The sequence below is a fragment of the Micromys minutus genome, assembly GCF_963924665.1.
Source record: "Micromys minutus genome assembly, chromosome: 1".
NCBI lineage: Eukaryota > Metazoa > Chordata > Mammalia > Rodentia > Muridae > Micromys > Micromys minutus.
The window spans coordinates 100,457,228-100,482,862 of NC_137969.1; the positions used below are offsets into that span (position 1 = coordinate 100,457,228).

The 25,635-nt window shown below is 46.2% G+C and overlaps 1 pseudogene across 1 annotated transcript in view; it reads right to left on the reverse strand.

Moving 5' to 3' along the window:
- The window catches only part of LOC308436572, a 55,828-nt pseudogene extending 33,572 nt beyond the window's left edge, over window positions 1–22,256 (reverse strand). Inside the window, exons 1-2 of the transcript in view lie at window positions 22,117–22,256; window positions 21,489–21,642 (exon numbers count right to left, since the gene is read on the reverse strand). The product of the transcript in view is annotated as an uncharacterized misc_RNA (transcript). The remainder of the gene's footprint in view (window positions 1–21,488; window positions 21,643–22,116) is intronic.
- Between the last annotated feature and the right edge of the window lie 3,379 nt (window positions 22,257–25,635).

Genomic DNA, 25,635 nt, shown 5'->3' on the forward strand with positions numbered 1-25,635 from the left:
GAGAAACTTGGGCTACAGGACACAACAGTTTTCTCACTCCCAAGTCTCTTACTGCATGTCTACAGACTGTGGTAGGCAGCTTTTGTCCTTCACGGACTCCCTTAATTTCCCCCATGAGAGAGAGGGCTGCCCATCTATAAGTCCAATCCTGACTGATGAAAGTCAGACTCTTTCTGCCTTCTGCCTCTTTACCTCGCACTGGGCAGCAGAGGACAGCCGACTCACACTCAGCTGCGGGTTTACAAGAGACAGTGGACGTGGAGGGCTGAGTAGTTTCACTGTTGTGGAGCAGTCCTGAGAGAAACAACTTTAGGGAGATCTATTTCGTCGGGCAGTCTTGCGGTGGGTCAGTCCCCTGTGGCAGGAAGGGCAGAGCATACTTCATGGTGGTCAGGAAGTGGGGAGCGAGGAACCGGGAGCGAGTGTGTGCCATGTCTGGCTTTCTCCTTCGCCCCTTTATCTCATAAGGTCTGCCGAATAAGGGATGGAGCTGCCTACGTTGGCTGTGGATGGGCATGCTCCTCACCTCTAGTACTCCTCTCTGGAAACATCCTCACGGACACCCAGAAACACCTCTTAGCTGCTCCTTGATTAGTCAAAGTGGCCACCACGATTTACCATCAGGAAGACTTGGAGCGATGGCTCAGTCAAAATGTTTGCCATGCAAACATGAGGACCTGAGTTGGATCACCTAGCACACATGGTAGGACATTCCTGAAATCCCAAAAGTGGAAAAGGAGAGACATTAGCATCAGGTCCCAAAGAAACCCTGGGCAAATCTCACTTAGTACCTGTAGCTCCTCCCAGAGCTTTTTACCCCTCCTCCTATCCTAAAACTCCCCAGCCCGGGGGCGGGGCTTACTGTCCATTCCTGAGGCGGGGCTTCCTGCCTCTTTCCCCAGCCTCTTTTTCTTATGCAATCCACTCTTCTGCCATGTACCCTCCTAGTCCTTGGCTCCTGTCTTGGTCTGCCCTCTTTCCTCTTCTCTCTTCCCTTCCTCTCTTGATCTCTTCTCCTTTTCTCTCCTCTCACAACCTGGTTTATGTCTGGACCCTTCCAGATGCCTCTGGCTGAATTCTCTCTCAAGCCTATAATGAAACCCTTCTCCTCAACCATAACTAGGACGGTCATGTCCTCATTTTCATTCATCTGATTCTCGATATCTGGGACTGGCATATATAAGCTTCCTTCCAAGGGACTTGGCCTCTCTGAGCCAAGCTGCTGATTTAACTGTTCGAAGATATGTATGGATTGTTTGTTTCTGGGGCTTCGGCCATCCGTCATATTTGACTTTTAATTCAGCAACATCTTCCTTCTGCTTGCTTGACCTATCTTTTCCTCCTCAGCTACTTGGTAAGTGTCCTCCCTGGCTCCAGAAGCCTGCAGTGCCCCCCTGCAATACCCATCCTTTGGGCATCTTTCCATCTTTCTGGCTCCTAAAGTCTACTATGCCTTCCATATTGGGAACTTACTCTTCTTCCTGTATTGGAGCCCTCTGCTTGCCCAACAGCCTCTCTCTACCCATCTCTTCAGCTGTTTTCTCCTCTACCTGCTCTAAGCAGGCGTCTCTCTTCTATTAGGTAAAGTGTCTGCTTTTTCTACTATCTACAAAAGCCTCTCCAATGTGCTAGAAAGCTTCTCCAGCCCTCCTGGGCCCCCACCACATGGAAAGGGATGCCTCTCCTCTGTGATTTGGGACATTTATTTTCCTCTGAGGAGTCTCAGTCAGGACTGAGTCAGTAAAACCCCCCCCCCACACACACACACCTCCACTCCCCCCCCACCCCCCGCCGACCCTGATTAAATTTCTTGTCATCACAGCAATTAACTCTGCTTTTTTGTTCTCAGATCCTTCCTGGAGCTTCCTTGACAATCTGTACAGCTTCAGATGTGCAGCTTCTGTTTGCCCTCCTGGCCTCTAAGATCCTGGAATCCTCCCTCTGGAAGAACTCCTGTCTGACCTGTTCTCTGTCTCTCAGTTTCTTGGAGATACTAGGAACCCACCCTCTGTTGGGGTTTATTACCCTGTCTCCTTTTCTCCTCAGACCCAGTTTTCCACTTGGACTTAGAGATTTTACTAAGGCCTGGCTGTCTTACAACAGCTTGGCCACAGTACAGCTCAGTGGCCCCTTCAGCTTTTAAACCCTCTCATACGGTAACAACCTCTGCCATGTCCAAACGCATGGTTCCCAAATCTCTTCTATCTAAACTTTCTCTGCTCTACACTCCCCAAAGTCTCTTATCTCTAAGGTTTTATTTTTTTCTACTTTCCATTCTTAAAACCCTTTTAGCTTTGTGATTTATTGGCTCTTTTGCTCTTAAAAAAAAAAGAAAGAAAGAAAAAAGAAAAAGAAGAAAAGAAAAGAAAAAAAATCTACTAGGAAAATAGATATTTTTAAATAGCAACCCCATGTAGTTCCATCTTGGCTGATCATTCATCCGGAGGGAGGCAACCATGTGGCTGGCAGCCCTCTTTACTAAGATTAAGAGAGAGTATATGCAATGTGATGTTACCGCCATCTTGATTGAGATGTAACATGGTACACATCAGCAAAGTGACACTTGTAAAACCTAATCCCACCCAGCCCTCTGTTTTTCCATTATATTTCCTTTTGGACTAAAGAGACAACAGCATATCTCAGATGTTTGGATTGGAATAAATTTGTGTATGACAGTACATTTCTAAAGTTGTAAAGGTGTCCTTAGGTGAACAGAACGTGACCTATAGGGGCCTAACTACTTATGTCTTTACGAACTATTCAACACCAGGCTTCTAGAAACTTTTAGATGAGTGATGCAGTATGTTTGATAAATAATATATATTTGATAAATAAGATTTAGCAATTTCTGAGGTCTTCTCAGGTTAACCCTGTTAGCATTCTGTCTAAGCTCCACCCCATTGTTACCTGGCAACAGCAAGGTATGCCTTGCACTATAAAAGGGGCTGCTTGTTCCATACTCACTCTCTTGTCCTCTTGTTCTCTTGCCCTCCTACTCTTTTAGCCTCTTTCCTCTTTGTCCCTCCACCCGTTCCCTTCCCCCACTCCTCATATTCATTGCCAACCTCCATGCTTCCTCTCCTCCTTCTCCTCCTCTGCCTTCTTCTTCTTCTTCTTCTTCTTCTTCTTCTTCTTCTTCTTCTTCTTCTTCTTCTTCTTCTTCTTCTTCTTCTTCTTCTCTCTCTCTCTCTCTCTCTCTCTCTCTCTCTCTCTCTCTCTCTCTCCCTACCCTCTTAACTCCCCTCCCCATGATCTGAATAAACTTTATTCTGTACTATACCACTGTGTTGCTGGTCCCTCGGGCAAGAGATGCCTCTTCATGGGCCCACTGGAGGCATCCCTCCTCCCCTGTACCTCACCGCAGCACCTCCATAGAACACAACCTCCCTTTCTTTATCTTTTTATAAACACGTCAAATAGCGACTGACTTGAAGCCTCTTTGTTTTTGTGAGCTTTATTAAACTTTAGCTATTTGAACAAACTGAGTCAGACAAGAAACTGATATTCTGTAATGGTATACCATAAAAAAAAAAAATCAGAAAAGTGCTCAGTCTTGCTAAGGACTGCATTTATGGCTTAAATATTTCCTTTGATACTAAAAAATTTTCAATTAAATCTTCAGGTCAAATCATCAAGGCCCAAATTTAATAAAACAAAGCTGTAAAATCTTAATCTTATAAAAACTACTAACTTATAAACTATTAAGGATTATTAAGACATGCAAGTTAATGGTTGAATGATCAAAACCTTTAATATGCTCAGAACTATGCTCACAGTCGTGCTAAATATGAATGTAATTCATTTATAGGGACAAGCTTTATTTAGTTTCCTGCGCATGTCTTCAAGGCTAAGCCTAAAGCAAGTAACTAAAAACAAGTAAAGTTTGTTTTAAATCGGGTAGACTTGAAAGATGAAGGTCTTCAAACTCTTCAAAGATCTACTAAATATGGCATAAAAAATAAAAAAGCTTCCTGTGATAGACAAAAATGCCAGCTCCTAGAAACAACCCTAAGGTCTTCAAAGAAGATGATGGGGCACCGATGACTCCATCTGAACTGTGATGATGCTCACCACTAGGAAAAACTGCTCTGTGCCTCGCCCCGCTGCCAAGGCCCTGCCCATACTGTGGGCATCCTTAAGTTGACTGCTTTACTCTGCTTTTTCACTGCTGGTCTGTTATCCCAGGTTCCTCTTCCACAGGAAAACCTCTCAGACCTTCTGCGTCTGGCAGCATATGAAGGGGCAGGCTGTTCTGTTTCTTAGCTGAACATGGAACACTGTCCTGTCTGACCTCTGCCCTCAAGGAAGGAGACCACAGGAGCCTAGGGAATCTGTCCAGGTAGCAGTAAGTCTCTGTCATTTAAATTGATACAAAGACCATTTGGATTAAACTTTCTGCTACAATGTATCCTTCTCCGGTGTTTGATGGTATTGACAACTAACAACAGTTTTATGAATCTGGCAGCAGCAAGCACCCAGTTCCTCTGGCAACAAGGGGACTGTTTGGTCAGTTAATTTTATATATAAAAATCAGGCCTCACTTTCCTGGAGCTCCTGCTGTAAAAGGAAGACTCACAGTGTCCCTTACTGGCAAGCTTTACTCTGAAAGAGATAAGCTCCTCAAATATGTTTTGATATCTCTTATAAACTAGTCTTTTATTTAAAGGACTTGTTTTGCAGTGACTGCCCTCAGTGATCAACCACTTAGGACTCATGATAAACGACCGGACAGAAAGAAAAGGTTTTAACGCTTATGTAAGTTGTGAGGGTCTAAGAAAGCAAATGCAAATTATAAAGGTCTAAGGAAGTAAGTTAAGGTAGGAGTTAGATGGAAAAAGAAATGCAAAAGGAGAACTGTTTCAGATTCCTCCTCCTGCTCTGATATTGTTCTATTAAGACTTCAAGAGTTCAGAGTTTTAGCATTAACCAGCGCCGTTCTGATAGGCTATGAATCTAGCTCAGGTAAAGTATGACCACTGCTATTGTAGTCACAGGCTTGAAATTTTAAATGTCCTTTGGTGTTGTCTTCTAAGTAGAGACACAAAAGTGCTTCTCATCATGATGCTAATAACATCTCTGTCCAACCTACGTATTCAAACCTCTGGATCTAAAGGAACCCTGTTCATGCTTTTAACCCATAATCATTTCTTGGGGATCCCAAGCTTTTGCTGACTCAGGAATACGAGTCTCTTGCGTTTTCTACTGTTGTGGATGTCAGTATAGATTACTCTTTTTTTTTTTTTTTTTTTTCAAACTAAAAAAAAAAAAAAAAAAAAATGCATTTAAGGGACTCCAGGGACTTGTATCCATCCTCTCACCGATCAAATTGACTCCAGATATGTACTCCTGTCAATCAACAGTCTTAGCTCCTCCCCCACCCACTGCCTACCTCAGAGGGTAGCTCCCCATTGCCCTGGTCTTGGGCTTCCTCCCTCCCCTAATTACCAGGACCACCAGCATGGAAGTTTCAAATGTACACCCAAGATACAAATGCCCCTAAACTCGTACCTTTACCTTCTCTCCCTAGTCTATATCTGTACCAGCAAGTTTCCAATCAACTGCAGACTGCAAAGTGGTCCCAAACTGCCTGCAAATACTCCCAGGTCCGAGTGCTTCTTCACAACCTGCATCCCAGACTGCTCCAAGGTGGCCTCCAAGGCCCTAGCCCCAGGTGCCTACAGATCCTGGGCAGTGAGCAACATTATGTCTTCCAGCCTGCACCCTTCTCCCTCTTCCTAGCGTGGACCAACATTCCAGTCTTCCTGACCCTGTTCCTTATCATCAACAAATGGCCGGAGTGTGAGGTCCCAAAGGAACAAGTCTCGATCAGAGCCTGTGACTCCTCCCAGCACTTCTCACCCTGTCTCCTACCCTAAAACCGCTGCAGCCCAGGGGCGGGACTTCCTGTTTCTTCTCCCAGCATCTCTTTCTATACAACCCAGACACACTCTTGGTTCTTCTTCCCGTGGCTTCTGGCTGGCTCACTCTCGTCCTCTTGGTTCTCAGTTCTTCTTCTCTTGTTCTCTCACCCTTCAACTCCCTCACAGTTTAATTCAGTCTGAACCCTTCCATATGCTTCTGGCTAAATTCTTCCTCATATCTATAATCAAGCCTTCTCTTCAGTCAGGAGTATCTGATCCTCAAAAACCCAAGAGTGGCACATATGAGCTTCCTTCCAAGGAACTCGCCCTCTCTGAATCAAACTGCTGACTTGACTCTCATAAGATATGTATGGATTATTTGTTTCTGCTGGTCTCTGACACCCACCATATCTGACTCCTAATTGTAGAGTCTGTCCCCTCTGTCTTTTCTATATGCTAAGATTTCAAAAGTTCAGAGTTTTAACAGGAAGAACTAACTTTAGAGCCTCACTGGCAAGCCAGTTGATTTGGTGAGCTCCGGGTTCAGTGAGTCCTGTGAGTTCTCTTGGGAGACAGGAAGAAACATCTGTTCACCCCCAGATGTGGCACCAGTGGTAGACTAAGAAATGCTTGTACTGCACTGCTGTCTAACTTGGCAAACCAGTGGGGTTTTGTTCTTGTTGTGGTTACTCACAGAAGTTTAGGGGAGGGGTTACAGGACTGGGAATAACAAAAGACCACCCTAGCCTGGGTGACAGTTCACAAGAGCCACAACCCTGGAGCTCTCTGCACCACCCAGGGACAGCTCCACAGATCTCTTCTCTCTCTTCCTCTCCCTGCCCCTCTGCCCCTCCCCCCTCTTCCCCTCCCCCCTTTCCTCCTCCTTCTCTCTCCAGCAGTACTTATAGCTTATATAACTTTGGAGAAGGTGGGGCTTTGCAAATTATGTAAGTTGTTTACTTTCTGTCTTCATGAGCCTTCCCTCAGGATAGGAATTTGGAGAGCATTGTTACTTAACACTCACTCTGGCTCCAGTGTTTCTTTCTTTATTCTACCCCCTTCTACAACGTTCTCTGAGCCTAAGGAGTATGGCAGAGACGCTGTTCGTAGCTAAGCATTGAGCAGCTATGGTGCAGCATCAGTTACTCTCTTTCAGGACCCTTAGCAGTGGTTGTGAGTCTCTCTGGCATACCATCACTGTTAAAAGCAAGGGTCCCCCCACCCCCCACCCCATGGACAATTGAGATTGACAGCAACAGTGTCCTATGGGTGTAAGCACAAATACCCAGAAGGCAGTTTGACAAAACACCAGTGTCTTAGGTAGAGTTTTACTGCTGTGATCAGACACCATGACCAAGGCAACTCTGATAAGTTCAACATTTCATTGAGGCTGGTTTACAGGTTCAGAGGTTCTGTCTATTATCATCAAGGCAGAAACATGGCAGCATCCAGGCTGGCAAGGTGCAGAAGGAGCTGAGAGTTCTACATCTTCATCTGAAGGCTGCTAGCAGAATACTGGCTTTCAGGTATCTAGCATGAGGGTCTTAAAGCCCATACCTGGGCTGGAGAGATGGCTCAGCGGTTAAGAGCACTGATTGCTCTTCCAGAGGTCCTAAGTTCAATTCCCAGCAACCACATGGTAGCTCACAACCATCTGTAATGATATCTGATGCCTTCTTCTGGTGTGTCTGAATGTAGCTCCAGTGTATTCATATAAATAAAATAAATAAATCTAAAAAAAAAAAATAAAGCCCATACCCACAGTGACTACTCCAAGGCCACACCTACTCCAACAGAGACACACCTTCTAATAGTGCTAATTCCTGGGCTGAGCATAGCAAAACCATTAACTACACAAAAGCAGTGCCTTCATCAGTGGAGCCTGTGACCTCACCAGTCACAAGACTTAATTTTGGCTTAAGGTACTAACTGTGAGTTGCCCACTGTGGAACAAGTCTTGCCTACAACTGAGAAGCGGTTGGTTACACCCATGACGATCATGTCAACACTGGAAAAGTAGGTCCATTTTGCTTGGTATGAAGAGCCCATAGCTGACCAGGACTCTTGTGGCAGTTCTCAGTCACATGTGCCGTATCCTCTAGTGCTACCAAAGCCAGCCAATAAAAAGGAACTTCCAGCCTAGTCCCAACCAGATTTTTCCACGTCTTTTATCTAACACATGTGGGGTCTTCAAGGATGGGGCCTGTCTTCGTCAGGGTTTCTATGGCTGTGAAGAGACACTATGACCATGGAAACTCTTATAAAGGAAAAAAATTTAATTGGAGCTTTCTTACAGTTCAAAAAATGTAGTCTATTATCGTCATAGTGGGAAGCATGGTGGCATGCAGACAGGCATGGCGCTGGAGAGTAGCTGAGAGTTCTACATCTGGATCTACAAGCAGCACTGAGATGGATTGAGCCCACCCCCCAGTGACGTACTTCCTCCGACAAGACCACGCCCACTCCAAGGCCACACTCTCTCCCTATGAGTCTCTGAGGGCCATTTCATTCAGACAAACCACAGGGTCTTACTGTCTAGTTACCAGTGGCAATATCCTTTTTTCTTTATGAGGCTTTGGGAGTCTCTCTAGCCACAAGTCAGATGGATATAACCCTTGCTCACTAATGGGATTTTTTTTACCCAACAAACATATGGCTCCTGAAAGTATCACTTTCCATTTATGGAGAATGTCTTTATTAAGATTCTTAGCTGTTAGCTCTATTGTTCTTATAGGTATTTTTATGAGTCTGCAAGGCACTCAGGTGTATCCAGGTGTTCCAGTTTCATTTCTGTTGCTAAAATACCCTGTTGAAAAGGGAGGGAAGGAAAGGGTCTCTCTGGCCTACAGCCCACTTAGAGTCCTGTGTTTTAGAGATGTCAAGGCACAGACTGAATGTACCATCTCCAGAGTCAAGAATAGAAAGAGGATAGGTAAGAAGATCCCTGCTTGCTGGCATTCTTCACTCTTGCAAGGCTCAGAGCCCAGGCAAGGCAGTGATGCAGAAGGGTTAGCGATACGAGGGAGGACTAGAATAGATGTCTGACTCTCTCTCTCTCTCTCCCTCCCTCCCTCCTTCCCTCCCTCCCTCCCTCCTCCCTCCCTCACACTCTCTCTCTCTCTCTCTCTCTCACACACACACACACACACACACACACACACACACACACACACACACACGAGAGAGAGAGAGAGAGAGAGAGAGAGAGAGAGAGAGAGAGAGAGAGAGAGAGCCTCCTAGAGGGCACCAGAGAGACAGCAGTCTGAGGATCTCTGTTCGGATTCCTGGAACCCAAGTAGAGCCAGAGGCAGGATCCTTTCACAAGACGGGAGGTGAAGGAGGTGAAGACAGGAGAACCCTTGGAAACTCTCTAGTAACTACCCTGTCCGACGCAATAGTGCATAGGAGACCCTGTCTCAAACCTGAGGTTATCCTCTGACCTCTACACACATGCTATGGCAACACACACTCACATATGTCATTGAGACAGGGGTGGGGAGCAGATAGAGGATCTGGGACCTACTCCCTCCAGAGATGTGCTGGTCCCATCTCCCAGCATGGCTGCACAGACTTTGGCTTTTCAGGAGGGAAGTTAGGAAGGAGACAGCATGCTGAAAGCTGCTCTCAGCAGGCCACGGACCCTGCTTCTCTCCCTGGCTGCTCTGCTCTGCTCCTGTATGAAGTAGGAGGCGGGGTTCAGGGGTGTCGCCTTTATCTGAGCACTGTCAGTCCTCCCTTTATCTTTCCCCCCTATGCCATTGCTTCTTGTTTTTTCGGGAAGAGGGGGGAACCATGCCCCCTGTGCATTGCTAGCACCAGGGTGGGCAGTAGGAGTCTTCAGATGAGACCTGGGTAACCCCAGGCCCAGGCATATGGTTAGAGCAGTGGTTCTCAATCTTCCCAATGCTGTGACCCTTTAATACAGTTCCTCATGTTGTGGTGACCCCAATCATAAAATTAGTTTGTTGCTACTTCATAACTGTAATTTTGCTATGGTTACCAATGTAAATATCTGATATGTAGGACAGCCATTATGTGAACCCATGAAGAGACGTCGCACTGGTTCAGAACCTCTAAGTTAGAGGCTCACTATGAAGTGTTTTCCTTGCTAAGCTGTGGGGTGCAGATGGGTAGCCAGCTTGCCCTGACACAGGAAAGCTCTACTCACGAAGAAAACCAGTGTGGGGCAGCAGGTTGGAGAGACGAGAGACCAAGGAGAAGTCCAGATGATGAGGACCAGCCTCAGAGCTTAATGTGTCCTGACCTTGTGTGTGTGTGTGTGTGTGTGTGTGTGTGTGTGTGTGTGTGTGTGTGAGTGAGTGTGTGTGTGTGTGTACAGAAGCTAAGTTGAATTGGTTTTTTGTTGCCAAGTCACTGCAAACCGCTCCACCACCAAATGGAAGCCTTTGTGATATCCTCAGTAGGAGTAGTCCTTGGTGCTCAGCTACTTAGGGCTTTTGTCTTCTCAAACTTGGGCTGGGAAAATTGCTCTTCTGACTGGCTGACCCTCACAATAACCAGCACCACTAGGTGCTTTAGCTTCTTCCTAAGTGGTGTGTGGTTGTTAATTGGCTGCCTGGAGAGTTTGTTAAGAAATCAGTAGGAAAGAATTCTGAGTTTGATTAGTTATGTCTGTTGTGGGGAATCATGCGTAGGGAGGGCAGATTCCTATGCAGCAGTAGGGAAGGATGCTGAGCTTGATTAGTTATGCTTGTCTTAAGGACCATACATAAAGAGGGCAGATTGATGTGCTACAACCCACCACAGGGTGTGTGATTCAACCGTTGCCTGGTCTCATCTATGCCAACATTATCAACAGAAGGGAGTCTTACTGATTTTCTAAAACTGGTTTCCCAAATTGGTGCCATTTATCCGCCCAACTAAGAAATTGGAGATGGGAAGATATGTAGTTAGAGGCCACTGAGGTGTTGGAGTTGAGGGAGAGACATAGGAATGTGACTTCTTGCCAGAGCCCACTTCTTGCCTCCAGCACCTTCAGGAACAATTATTCCTCTCCCATGACACCTGCCTATGAAGCAAAGGCCCAGGCTGCTCTGCAAGGGCTTCACCTGCCACCTGAGCCAGATCCTCTGGTGTCTTGTTTCTAGCAGATACTATCTGTGTCCTGTGTTTGTGTCCCTGTGAGATGCTGTGGTCAGAATAGGTTTGGCACCAATAGATTCATGTGTTTGAATGCTTACATGGCCACATGGACTGGCACTATTAGGAGGTGTGGCCTTGCTGGAGAAAGTGTGTCACAATGGGGTTGAACTTTGAGGTCTCCCATGCTCAAGCTCAATTAGTGTGACCCACAGTCTCCTGCTGCCTGAGAATCAAGATGTAGAACTCTCAGCTCCTCCAGCACCATCTCTGCCTGCATGCTGCTGTGTTTCCCGCCATGATGATACTGGACTGAACCTCAGAAACTGTAAGCCAACCCCAGTTAAATGTTGTCCTTTATAAGACTGGTCATGGTGTCTGCTCATGGTAGTAAAACCCTAACAAGACAGATGTTACTCTTACTAACTCTTAATCATTCCTCGGGACCCTGCACCACTGTCCTCTAGCCCTGCTGTTACAATAACATTGGAAGTCCACTGAAGGAACAATGCCAGCTCCTAGTCAGTGGAATAAAATCTACTTCTAAGCATCTCTATCTATGTTTCATTGTCTCCTCACTCAAGAGCTAATCCAGGGGACCAATGGACCAGCCCGCAGGAAAGCACATTTACACTAATTCATCCTACAGCCATTATGTAGCTGGTCTTTGCTACTTTGTGGGTTCTTCTTTTTCCCACTCTTTATCCCCCAGATTCACTCCCTATCACTAGATAGGGGAAGAAAGTAGGACTTGGGGGGAAAGGGAGAGAGAGATCTGATTCTAATTTCTTTTTCCTTTATTCTTTGGGCAGGACTACTGAAAAATTGCAACCAACCTCCTCAATGACCAACAATCACCTCCCCACATACACACCTATCTGGGCTCTAGCATCCTCTGAAAAGTTCCAAGATTTCCAAACATCACATGCAGAAACAATCTGCAGCTGGCAAAACCATAACCCCTGGTAGAGCACCAGGAAAATCCCTGTCAGCTGCTGTGGACAGGCCAAAGCAGCCCCACATCACCACCTCTGGGATTAAAACAGAAACACATTCTTATAATATTTCTGTGCTTATTTTTTTAAATATTTATTTATTTAATGTATGTGAGTACATTGTAGCTGTCTTTGGACACACCAGAAGAGGGCATCAGATCCCATTACAGATGGTTGTGAGTTACCATGTGGTTGCTGGGAATTGAACTCGGGGCCTCTGGAAGAGCAGTCAGTCAGTGTTCTTAACCACTGAGCCATCTCTCCAGCCCCTATTTCTATTGTTTTTTTTTTTTTTTTTTTTTTTTAGAAACCAAAATATTCCAGAAATCCCATTACAAGATAGGGGGAATAATTATCCCTTCAGTAAGATAATCCTTCCCATAGAGTACGGCTGCTTTTCCAAACTTTTTGGGAAGTTGTAACTTTTCCTTTTATTCTTTTTATCCCCTTTCTGTGCATTCTCTTCCTAACATTTTGAGCTTTGTCTTTCTTCTAAGCCTCCTTTCCCTACCACATGGTCACCTGCCCATGGTTGACCTTCATGCTAGCCTGCCTCAAATAGAATGGCCTTTTCTCCATCTTCTTCCTCTGGGAAGCTGCTGAGATGTCCGGCTTATTTGTTCTGGGTTTTCTTCTACGTTCCAAAAAAAAAAAAAAAATCCGCCCTTGAGATTCCTTTTGGGTTTATTATTAAATTTTTTATCAAAGAAATTAAGAGCCCCAAGAAGAGACCCCGATTTCTCAATAACATGTTGGCACCACGGAGACTCTTCAAAACTTCCAGTTACACGTGATAGGGTGGTTTAGAGTCACCCACTGGGATGGGCTATGCTGTCCTGAGTCTGTGGCCCCGATAGGCCGTGCATCCTGATCTGCTTTGGTCTTGCTCCAGCACCTGGCATGAAACTTGGCTCAGCCCAAGTGTGCAGGCAATGTTTACTGAATGGATAAGTTTGTGATTCCTTTACAGACACAGAAGGCAGCTGAGAAACCCAGGAAGAGGACAGAGGACCTCTTTCCTACAGGACTCTGTGGCTGTCTGGTCCTTGCTAGGCGGTGGCCCTATCTCTAGACCAGCCTTTCCCTCTGAAGGCTGGACAGCCCTCTCAAGGACGAGGACGCTGCAGTCAATCCGAGGCTATGTTTACATGAGAGAGCCTGTTTTTCTCCGAGCTTCCTGCAGATTGGACTGGGTGTGCTAAATGCATAATGAATCTGCTAAACTCTTTAATGCAATCGTAATTCTCATTGATTTCCTTGATGATTACATATAATTTGCTGAACTGATTTCACTGTGTGACTTGAAAGGCATTTTGGGGGGAAAAAATCTCTGTAATTTGGTGCTCAGCTCACCCTGGACTTTAAAATGAATGCAAAGAGACATATTAAGAAAACATACACGGTTGTAACCTGTGTTATTCTTGGTGGGATGGCCCATATTCGATGAAACAATTTTTTTTTAATCGAGTTCTATTCATGTGCCAGACCTCATGGGAGCACCCAAAGTTTCACTGTTGGGGTAAGCTTCTGGCCCTGGGGTGTTCAGAATTGGGGAGGGGGTTTTGGGGAGGGTAGGCAAACCCACAGGTGCTTATGGACACAGCAGTTAAACTCATCTGTCTCCCGTGATGTTACCTTTACCAATTACCAATTACTCATCTTCCTCGGAGCCCGCTGAGGTGTTCATTCCTCTTCCATCAGACATGTTGAGTCACAGCCATCTCTTGAACAGAGGTTAGGCTGTGGCTGCACCTTCAGAGGGATGATGTGGTTTGAATATGAAATGTCCCCACAGGCACATGTGTTTGAAAAGTTGGTCCCCTGCTGGTGGCTCTGTCTGGGAAAATTATGAACCTTTAGGAGGTAGGGCCTCACTGGAGGGGGTGGATCACCCGGTGCAGCATTTGAGGCAGCAAAACTCTGTCCCACTTCCTGTTTCTCTCTTGCTTCCTAGATGTAGATGCCATGCATGTGGTCTTTTTCCACCTTTCTGCCTGTTGTGAGAGAGAAGCCAGGGATATGTTTGATGAAGGAGCATTATGGTGTGGGGGAAGGGGGTGCCTTTTCTAGTTCATGCTGAGAAGTCCCCCCACCCCCACCAGGTACCAGCCACATGACATCAGCATTTATTTAGGGAATGGAGAGGAGAGCTGAGGGAGTAGTAGAGACAGAGAAAGGGGGGTGGAGGGGAGTAGAGGAGTAGAGGTTGGCCATAAGCACACGGATCAGGGGAGGGGAATGGGGGAGGTGGGAAGAGGGTAAGGGGCAAGAGCAAGAAAGAAGAGGGGACAAGCAGCCCCTTTTATAGTGAATCAGACACTCCTGGCTGTTGCCAGGTAACTGTGGGGCGGAGATTAGACGAAATGCCAACACTGCCCATGCCACCATGCCTCCCCTGCTTGCTGCTATGTTTACCATCATGGTTGGTTGTAAGCCCAAGTAAAGCCTTCTATCTTTAAGTTGCCGTTGTCAGGGAATTTGCTTCCAGCAACGAAAAAGGAAGCTGGGACAGATGGTGACCTCGGAGCTGGTTCTGAGGGAGACTCTCCAGGAGAACCAGTCACAAGTGTGAGAGCCAGATGCCGTTTTCACCTCCCACCATACTCAGTCTTCCTTCCAGACCTTTCTGCCTTGTCCTGTTCCTTGCCCTAAAGGGTCCAGGTGGAGCCAGGTGTGGCATCTTCTAAGGACAATGGACAGCTGAGCTCAACTGATCTCATCTGGACTCTCAGTCCAAAGTCCCTTCCAGGGTAACTGAACACAGACTCTTGAGAGCCTAGAAGCAGAAAGGATTACTAAGCTGTTACTAATGCCTACAAGAAAAGAACTGGGCGCTGGGTCAAGTTCTGGCTAAGTCCGGTAACAAGGGTAAAGAGATGGAAGGCTGGAGAAGGGCCCACTAAGTCTAGAACTACTGGAGGGAAGACCTATGTTTCTCTTCGTTGGCAGAAGGGAGGGGCATGAACATGGGATGGGAAGAAGGGGTAGAGGGCATGGGCATTCTGGGATGGGAGAAAAGGGTGGAGGGCATGGGAATTCTGGAGTTGGGGGAGGGATGAGCAGAGAAGTACCTGCTGAGTCAGGGCTCTTTGCAACAGTGTCTAACTCACATTCAGGAGTCCCAGGTGGCCTTTTCTTTTTGCTCCTCTGGATAGCTTTGTCTCTCCTCCCTTCCATCCCTATTACCCTCAGAAATTCTCTTATCAAGGCCCATTGGAGACTCAGTAGCTGAAGTTAGCTTTATAGTCAGAGCCCCAAAGTGAAGTATTATTATGAGGTGGGGGGTTCATGGGGAAGACACACTCTCTCTTCTCCCAATTCTTCCCTAGAAAGAATGGATCCATGCAAATTTTTCAGCCAGGCACCGCAGACATTTCCAAAGCATGGGTTTCTATTCCTACATCTGTCCCCAGCTTCTTCCCCATCTCAGCAGAAAGTATTTCTATTCCTCCTCTGTTTAAGCACTTTATTACCTGCCCTTTTAAAAATTCTCTCTCCACCTGACTGCATGCTTTGAATATGATTGATCTCTGAAGAAATCATGTTGGCGTTTTAGCCCATGATGATGCATTAAGAAGATAGAACAAAAATCCAACTCTTGTGTTAGAGGGTGTCTTTGGAGGTGGTGGGAATTAGATAAAATCATCTTCGGGCAGCCCTGTGACTGGACTCTTTTGGGCTACTTTACTGGGTTCTCTTACCTACCACCTTCCTCCACCTTTGTTTCTCTATAATCCTTTCCAACCCCCAACACTAGGTAGGAGGGAATAAAGGTTAGAGGGAAAGGGGACATAGATCTCGTTAGACTACTTCCTGCTGATTAGGGGCATGGAGTTCTTAGGGGCAAGTCTAACCTTTGTCATCAGAATATGTCAGTCATCAGTTCAACAAACCAGTAACCAGCAACCAACAACCAGCAATCCAACAATCGAAAAAAGAAGCAAATGCAGCAGCAGCAGCAGTCTTCACAGGCTCTCTTGGAGATCTTGAATTTATACCCTCTCAAGAGACCCCAGAATTCCAAATGCAAACTATCTGCAGGTGGCAAAAAAACCATAGTTAGCAGCCCCATAACCCACACTTGAGATTGAAACAAAAACATAATCACACAACTGTTTTTATTTAAACCAAAATCCTCAGTAGCCCATAATTGAATCCTGGAAGCTTTGCAAGGAGAAAGGCCAGAGAGTACATGCACACTGTCTCAAGCTAAGCAATGGCCTGAGCTTTGGGACTATGGTGTCAAATTTTGGATTGTCAACTTGACTACACCTAGGCTTAACTAAAATCCAAGTGGCTGGGTATACCTGTGAGTTTTCCTTAAGTTATTTGAAGTGGTAAGACCTAACTTTAATCTGGATATTCTGAGGTGGGAAGATCCACCTTTTATCTGAGCCACACCTTCTGGTGGCAGTCTGTATAAAAGAGTATGAAGGACAAAAAGCTGCTTGTTCTCCATCTCTCTGGCAAGTCTGTTTCTTCGCTGGCATTAGATGCCACTTCTGTGGGATTCTTTCTTATACTGAAGACCAGCCGGACCATCCTGCCTTGTGGACCGGACAGCTACTGGATTCTTGGACCTTCCATTGTTAGACAGCTGTTGTTGGGCTAGCTGGTCCATAGTCTGCAAGACATTATAATAAACCCCATATATTCATTTCATCAGTTCTGCTCCTCTAGAGAACCCTGCTGCAGAAGGTTGCAGTCCAATACATCAGTCAGCTCTACAAGCTTGGTGTAGGATGGAGGACTCCCTTCCCCAGCATGGATTCCTACTTTCTGACTGGTTTTATTTGGAAGATGTTCCTGAGCATGTGACCTTTGACACAGTTGCATGTAAATGCTCTCCCCCACCCCATCTTACAGATGACCTCTGACACAGTTCCCTGTCTAAAAAAAAGTTTTGAGGTGGCTCTATGAAACCAATCCTAGAAGTCTGTCATTCCACTGTACTTAGGGACCGTCAGGACTGCTTGCTCTGATTCTGCTCCCCTTACTTACCCTTGTGGGTTAGTGGCCAATGAGCCCCAAGGCAACGGGAGACATACCATTGCCTTTGGACTTCCAGAATGAGGCATAGTGATCTGGAAAGGTTTTTGTTTTGTTTTGTTTGTTTGTTTGTTTGTTTTTGGTTAACTTGGTACAAAGCCTAAAGTCATCTTCGATAAGTAAACCTAAATTGAGAAAATACCTCCACGAGATCAACCTATAAGCCACCTTGTGCAACATTTTCTTGATTAATGATTGCTGTGAGAGGACCCAGCCTTTGGTGGTTTGAATAGGAATGGTCCCCAGAGGCTTGTATATTCGATACTTAGTCACCATGGAGTGTCACTGTTTGAAAAGATTAGAAGGTTTGGGAGGTTCGGCTTTGTTGGAGGAAGTGTGTCCCTAGGGTTAGACTTTGAGTGTTCAAAAAGCCCATGGCAAGCCTAGCCCCCCCCCCCCCGCTCTCCCTCTCCCTCTCCACCCCACTCGGCTTGCAGATCAGGATGTAGCTCTCAGCTAATGCTCCAGACCCATGGATGTCACCACCTTGCTCTGTCATAAAGATAATGAATTAAACCTCTGAACCTGTAAGCCAGCTCAGAATGGAAGGTTTTCTAAGAGTTGCCTTGGTCCTGGTGTCTCTTTAGCTTCCATGTGCAATGTGATCAAGATCAAGAATGAGACAGAGATATCACATGGTATAACAGAACTCTGAGTAGGATACAGCCCACTGTGGATGGTACTACCTCTGGGCATATGGCCCTGAGTTGTATAAGAAGCTGAAGGAAGCCATGAGAAACAAAATCAGTAAGTGGCACTCTTCCATGGCCTCTGGTTCAGTTCCTGACTTCCTCAGGGATGGGGTGTAACCTGAAAAATTGGAAGCTGAAATGAACCCTTTCCTTCCCAAGTTGCTTTTGATCATATGATAAACATATCAAAGCATCAGAAACCTAACAAAGACACCAGGCAACTCACAACGGAAATACACCAAGAGGTTCTCAGATAAGGACCTAGATCTTGATCTGTAGTAACGTAGACATGGGACTGTAGGGTCTCTGCACATCTTAAGGGTCAGTGTATTTTCTTTATAATCTAATGACAAAGATGCAGGGTCTCCACATAGCTAAGAACTGAAAGGCTGAAATCCCAGAGCCCAGGAAGTGGCCACTCTCTAGGTAAGGTGCAGAAATACTCAAGAGCCTCTCTGAAGGATATGGGTGAGAGCATGCCGCTGGAGTGATGGCTTATGGGTAGAGGACAAGAGTGGGAACACCAGAGGGGTCTCTCCTACCAACTGGTAGTGTTTAGACATTAACAGATGCTGGGGGTGGAGCCACAGATAATGATCCCTATATCTGTGTCTTGTTCTTTCCTTCTTTCCCTCTCTCTGCTTCCTCAGAGTTGACTCCATTCTCAGACCTCATGCCACAGGATGGTTGCACTGGCTCTAGCTTATCTACTTTTTTCTTATTTTTCTCCCAATGGCAAGAGCTTTAGTATATTTCTTAAGAACTTAACTCTCTCTCCTTGGCCCGGGTTCTCCACTTCCACCCACCCATGGTGGCAAAGATGATAACTGATTAGTCAGACTTGGGTAAGTGATTCTGCAATCAGAGAAGGATCCAGCTTTACTAGAAGCCAACGTACTTCTAGTTGCTCAGAAGGAGATGGGATGAGCCTGTTCCTTATTACTTATTCACAATCTGCAGACAAGTGTTCTGCTCCCAGCGGTGGGCAATGGGAAGCCCCCATCTTGTGTCTCTGTGGTGGAGACCTTAGTTTGAGGACAAGGGAGAGAAGGGGAATTCATGCAAGAGAACATCATAGGAGGGATGCTGTGGTGGGGGGCCATTGGAATTTGCTTCCTGGGTGACTTCTGACATGCGCTTATTTTCCTGTCTGATTCCTAACCTTGAGTGCATATGGAAGGTTTCTGTCAGAGAGCTGGAGAACTTGGGCAGTCCTCAGCTCAGCAGGACAACTTCACACACTGTAATGACCCCTATAATCCTTACTTCCATAAGAGACTCAACTCTAGGTGAATCATTGATTCAGAAAGCTTTTGGAGAGGGGAGGAAAGCAGTCATATCCCTTGCAGGAAATAGCTTGAATTTGTACCCATGAACCACATCCTTTCAAACCATTGACGGGAGTAGTGAAGAAGATGTCAGGGAAAGGTACAGACCTGGGGGGGTTCGGTGCTGTTACTAGGTGTTGATAGGGTCTATTACCCCAAGGCATCCATGCCCAGTGGTGTCCTAGGCTCATCCTCTGCATGCTTCTCTTTCTGTTGACTCTTTAGTGTCTGGAGCTCAGAATTATATCCACCCCCCCATCTACATTACTTAAAAAACAAAGAAACAACCCCCATTCATTTGCATTCATATTTCACCCTTGCCCCTAACAATAGCTCCTTTACCATTTTCCCTCCACCCCGTTCCGTGTCAGGCTTCACTGCCGCTGGAATCAGCCTGTAATTTCCATTCTGTACCCTCTTCCCCTTTGGGTGATTACCACTCTCCCCCATGTAATTACCAGCCTCCCTAAATAGAATTTTAATGACCGTAAGACATTTCATTGTGTGTCTGGGATTGTTGTATTTAATCATTTGCTATTTTTTGAACCTTCGGTAGTTTCCAAGTTGTCACTAGGGGTTGATCACTTATCAGTGACTCATCTTTGGGGAAAACTTATTTCCTATCTCTGACAACATCTCTAGAAAACAATCTCGGATGCAGGAATGCTGCAAGGAAGATTGGGACCTGTCTTGGGCTCTTCAGAAGTCTGTCAACACTATAGCCTTGCAGATAATGTCAGTCCTGTTGGGAATGTTGTGTGCACCTAGCTGTACTTGCAGAAACAGGAGCATGCCCATGTTCAGCATTTGCAGCAACGCCTGTGTACACATGTAGTGTCTGCTGCGAGACCGGGAAGCTTTGTAATTAGGAAAGCAACCCTTTAAAATCTGCCATCTGCAGATTGGGGTGGGAGGAATCCACGGAGGTTTTATATGGTTGACACTAACTGATGCTTCCAGCTCAGACACCAGACTAAGGTTTAACCGAAAATTCCCTGTGCAATTAAACAAAGCTGTGAGCTAAAAGCCTTCTCTCCCTTCCCTGAAGAGTGGCACGCCCCCAGGCCACTCCTCCCTCCTAGGCACAGCTCCACATTTCCTTTCTGGCTTTTTTAGTCCTCAAACCACTCTCAGGGATGCAAGAGAACATTCCTTCCTTCGTTTCTTTGTTTGTTTCTTTCTTTTGTTTTGTTTTCGGGACAAGGTTCCTCTGCTTAGCTCTGGTGGTCTAAACACTACCAGTTAGTAGAAAAGACCCCTCTGATGTTCCCGATCTTGTCCTCTGCCCGTAAGCCTTCACTCCAGCAGCATTTTCTCACCCATTTCCTTCAGAGAGGCTCTTGAGTATTTCTGCACCTTACCTAGAGAGTGGCCACTTCCTGGGCTCTGGGATTTCAGCCTTTCAGTTCTTAGCTATGTGGAGACCCTGCATCTTTGTCATTAGATTATAAAGAAAATACACTGACCCTTAAGAAGTGTAGAGACCCTACAGTCCCATGTCTACGTTACTACAGATCAAGATCTAGGTCCTTATCTGAGAACCTCTTGGTGTATTTCCATTGTGAGTTGCCTGGTGTCTTTGTTAGGTTTCTGATGCTTTGATATGTTTATCATATGATCAAAAGCAACTTGGGAAAGAAAGGGTTCATTTCAGTTTCCAATTCTCAGGTTGCACCTTATCCCTGAGGAAGTCAGGGACTGAAGCAGAAGCCATGGAAGAATGCTACTTACTGGCTTGATCCTTATGGCTTGCACAGGAGCTTTAGATCAGGCTGACCTCAACTTACAAAGATCCTCCTTGCCTCTGCTTCCTGAGATCTGGGGTTAAAGGTGTGTGTGCCACACTACCTGCCAAAGGCTTCATATTTTTGTACAGCTTTTCTTGTGTGAAATTTTATCGATATTCAGGAACACACACACCACATGTGGCACAAATAGGGATCCTGGTGAACAATATTTCACAGAGCATCCTGGGTACCAACTCCCAGACCAGCAAATCAAATAGGGGCCAGTCTATCAGGATCTTCTTGTCTTGCCTTAATAGTGCAGCTCTCTGCATTTGGTTAAAGCGATGGAGCTCCTGTTGCTCAAGTTCATGTTTTCATTACGATGCCCCAGAAAAATGTGGCTCAGCATGCATGACTTGGGAATTCCTATAAATCGACTCAAGGCTATATATCATCTTATCTTTGACCTTCCCCTGCTCCAAAATATGTACCTAATATTTATGTATTGTAGTGTTACATTTTCAATGTATATTGTACTATTTTTAAAATTTGAGTTTTCTTTAGAATATAGTCAGGGCTCCTCCTCCTCTTCCAAGAAAACTATTATTGCCATTTTTCTCAGGCTAAGCTGGCTGAGTTTTTTGCTTTGAGGGGATAAGTCAGAGACCAAATCCCACAGCCTTATCTGACCACCCCCAGTCTTCTTGGCTTCAGCCTTCCCTGGGGCTGTGGGTACCATAGGAGCACCAATGGTGGTGGCAGCCTTGGGGGCAGCGGCCAAGAATGCAAATGGATCAGGTACAAAGGCCTTGACCTTTTCATCCGAGTTGCAAAGTGTCCTCAGTCTCTGCAGACAAAGCCGGTATCTGCAAATACCCACTGATGACCAACTGTGGAAAATGAGGCAAGAGTTGGGTAACAGGTCTGCAGACAAATGCTAGCAGCCATTTGGAGACCCCCTCCCCCCAAGGAATCCAGAGTTTGTTCTGTGATGTCACACAGCTCCAGAAGGCAGATGCTGCTATTGTCTAACACCTGCTGGGTAATCAGCCCAAAGGAGAAGGCAGAGATGTTCCGTGTGTTCTGTAGTATGGCTTCCCTGGCTGTCCCTTTGCCTTTGTCATCAGCTCACATGGCTCAGAGTTTCAGTGGTGCCTCTGGAGACTTTAGTGGTCATACTTAGGCCTGGACTAAAGAGGCCTTCTTCCACCCCAGACCAGTGTTCTTATTGCTGGGGTGGGGATGGTAGCCTGCACTTTACTGGCCGGAAGCATGTCCCTGATTTCAACAGTTTCTTAGAGCTGGGAAGTTTACTGGTGCCTCCGGATAGCTGTGTACATCCTGGGGTTTATTCTCATCAGCACCATAGCCTTTCCAGTCTGCTGCTGTCCCGCTTAGAACCCACATCGTCTGCTCGTACAGTGAAGCATTTTGAATAATTGTCAAAAGGTTGGATGATCTTAAGGAAGTAGGTGGACTTCCAGATTGCCTTGTCTTTCCTCATAGCATCATAGCAGTGTATCAGGGACTGCCACACAGGGTTTAAAGACGATGTCACTTTAAGGAAGATGCCTGGCAAGAGACCTTTCTCATTTCCCCTATGGTAGTGTTCCTTGCCTAATGGTGGAATGTGTGATCACAGGAACGGCACAACACCCTAACATACCTGTTCCTCTGGCCGTGAGTTCCACATCTGAGGGCTTAATCAACTGCAGATCAAGAAATCCAGGGAGGAAAGCCAGAAAGTCTGAACACAGACTCTTTCCTTACTCTTTCCATTATCTCTGGAACAATGCGGGGTAAAGTGCTCTCCCAGCATCTGCATTGCATTAGAGATCCTAAATAATCCAGAGATGGCTCAGAGTCTACAGGCAGAAGTACTCAGCTATATGCAAACAGTATTCCATTTCAGATAAGGGACCTGCTTCCTCCAGTCCTGACTTTGGGTGGGGATCCTGGAACCAGTCCCCATGTGACAACTGTACAAACTCTTGGCCCTTGTCAGAGTTTGTTGACCCATACATTGCACCATTGATGGGCAGCTAAGCTGCTTTCCAGTTGGAAGGTGTCCCCAAGAATTCCTCTAGAACCTGTCAACCTTTATCTGATACAGTTGCTCAAGCCTGTGGCCGAGAGATTTGCCATATTCTCCTTGTCCACTGGCTCTTAATGCACTACATCTTTCTAGCGCCCTTGTGTGGCCAGACAGTAGCAGTTTTTCGAACCCTTAATTGAGAACTAAAATCTCGCTTTCTTTTGCTCTTCACTAGGTAATGGTGGTGACGGGTTTTTTGTTTTGTTTTGTTTTTGCTCATTTGTAAGTTGTCATTTGTTTGTTTTGGGGGAGCTCTTGCTGTTTCATCTCCTGTGAGTTTCTTGCTTACTTTTTCAGCGTCTTCATTTGGCTATTTGTCCTGGGAATGTTTGCCAGAATTCAAGTGGTATCATGTCTGTCAAACCCTAATAAAAAATACCCAAAGAAACAACTCAGGACCCTGGGATTCCACACACATACACTCGGTGATAGAACGGTAACTAGCTACTCGGCTAGGGCTGTGCACACAGCACTACAGCCTAGCAGAGATGTTGTTGCTTCTGCAAGGACCCTGCCTGAGGAGCCTGCCTTCACCTGTAAGTCACACACTCACCTGAGAACAACTGCTCTATGTGACCCTTTGCAAGTCCCCTTTACAAACCGTTGCTCTGTGGATACGCCCTCTTGAATTTCCCGTGCACGTGCCTTCCTGGGTCGGTTCAGAGACTGTCCACTTGCTGTTTAGGTTGGCAGTCTTTCCATACCTGATTTATAGAACTCCTTTACAACATCCTGTTCTCCAGCGTCCCCGCCTTCGGCTACTCACTCCACCTTGTCACTGACCACGTTCACTCAGCGGCTTTGGATTTTAATCAAGTCAACTCGTTCCCCTGTGGTTTGTGCCTTTTACATTAAAAAAAAAAAAAGTGAAAATGAAATTTTTCTTAAAGAAAACTTCTTATTGATTTATTGTGAATTTCACAACCTGTACCACCTAATCCCGCTCATTTCCCCATCCCTCAATATCCACCCTCCATCCTTGCAGACTCTCCCACTGCTAAAAAAAAAAAAAAAAAAAAAAATCAGAAAACGAAAACCAACAAACAAACAAAAAACCCCAAAAACCCAAAAGTCAAAGATAAATCAATCAAGCAAACAAGCCGAAACCTCTGTGGAAGCTGTACTGTATCACACAGTACACTCTTTTGCCCAAACAGATTTACTTTCGAATGTTCATTATAATTCGTCCTCAGTCTGGCTTCAGGCCCCTGGCTTCTGTTACTCAATCAATTCTAGGACCTCGCTGGGGCTCCTCTCAGATGTCCTGTTGTTGCTCTGTGTCATAGAGAGCCTGCAGCTTTGGATCTGCAAGACTAGCCCCTTCACACACTCCGGGGCTTCATAGATGGGGTAAATGTTTGGGTGGGTCACCTCAAAGCCCTGGATCTAGGCCTGGATGGGAGATGATGGTGGCTGAGTTTGTCAGCCTACCAGCTCTTCCAGGCTCATGCCACCAGGGTCAGCTCTGCAGCACCGCCCAGGCGAGGGGCGGGGCCGGCTCTGCAGCACCGCCCAGGCGAGGGGCGGGGCCGGCTCTGCAGCACCGCCCAGGCGAGGGGCGGGGCCGGCTCTGCAGCACCGCCCAGGCGAGGGGCGGGGCCGGCTCTGCAGCACCGCCCAGGCGAGGGGCGGGGCCGGCTCTGCAGCACCGCCCAGGCGAGGGGTGGGGACAACTCTGTGCAGCCTTTGGACAACATGGCCTTTGCATCAGCCCAGACCAAGAACATCAGCATGGCCTTTGGTGGTAACATGGACCACGGACATCTACACAGACCCCTGCTCCTGCAGGGCCGTGGACCGAGACATGGTCCTTGGCAGCAGCAAGAGCCAGGACCTCACCATGACCTTAGGTGGCAGGGCAGGCTACTCACATCAGGCTGTTTCTCAGTACCCTCTCTTCACTGTGCACACATTGTTCCGTGTCTCGTTCTCTCCCATCTCTCCATTGCTTACTTGCTCATCTTAATGGCACCCAGGCCTCTGAGAGTCCTCTACCCTACCCACACAGCATGGCAACAGGCTGAGGTTCAAAATTAGATTTTTTTTCCCTACACTACTTCTGATTATGGTTTTTCCTCCTCCAATTCTTCCCACTTTTTCATTCTTTAAAGAAAAACCTTTTCCATTTAAAAATATAAAATGCTTCATGAATTTGCACACCTTTCTTGCACAGGGTCCATGGTCATGAGTTTGCACATCTTCTTTGCACAGGGTCCCTGCTTGTGAACTTGCACACCTTCCTTGCACAAGGTCATGCTCATTCTCTGTGTCATTCTGGGTTTTCTGCCAGGGGTCCGAGCTGGTCTTTTGTGGTTTGGTGCTGAAATGGAACACAGAGTTGGACAAAATCCAAAAGACTTATGATCTCCATAACTCTCTTTATCTGTGCTGGGGGCGCGAATCTGCTGGCCTCTGGAAACGTAACGCTCTTGCTTATTCTGTGGATGGAAATCTCTAGCTTCATTTCTCTTTCACTCTCTGTGTTTTATTAAGTGCTAAGGACTTAACTCTTTGTGCTTAAGTACGCACTAATCTCTTATTTTATAATTCTTTTATTATTTGTGCTTAAATAAGCACTAATTTCTGGTGGTTAACACATGCAGTGGGGGATTAAGCAGACTTTATTGCTAGTGCGCCTTTCCCTGACTACAGCTAGGAGCCCCTCACAGGCCAGGCAAAAGGTTTGGGGCTCAACCCCAGAGAAAAGAAAGGAAAGAAGTCACTCACACAGACAACACACAACAACTGAAGTGGAAAATGGCCGCCCTATTTTTCTTTATTGCTTTCA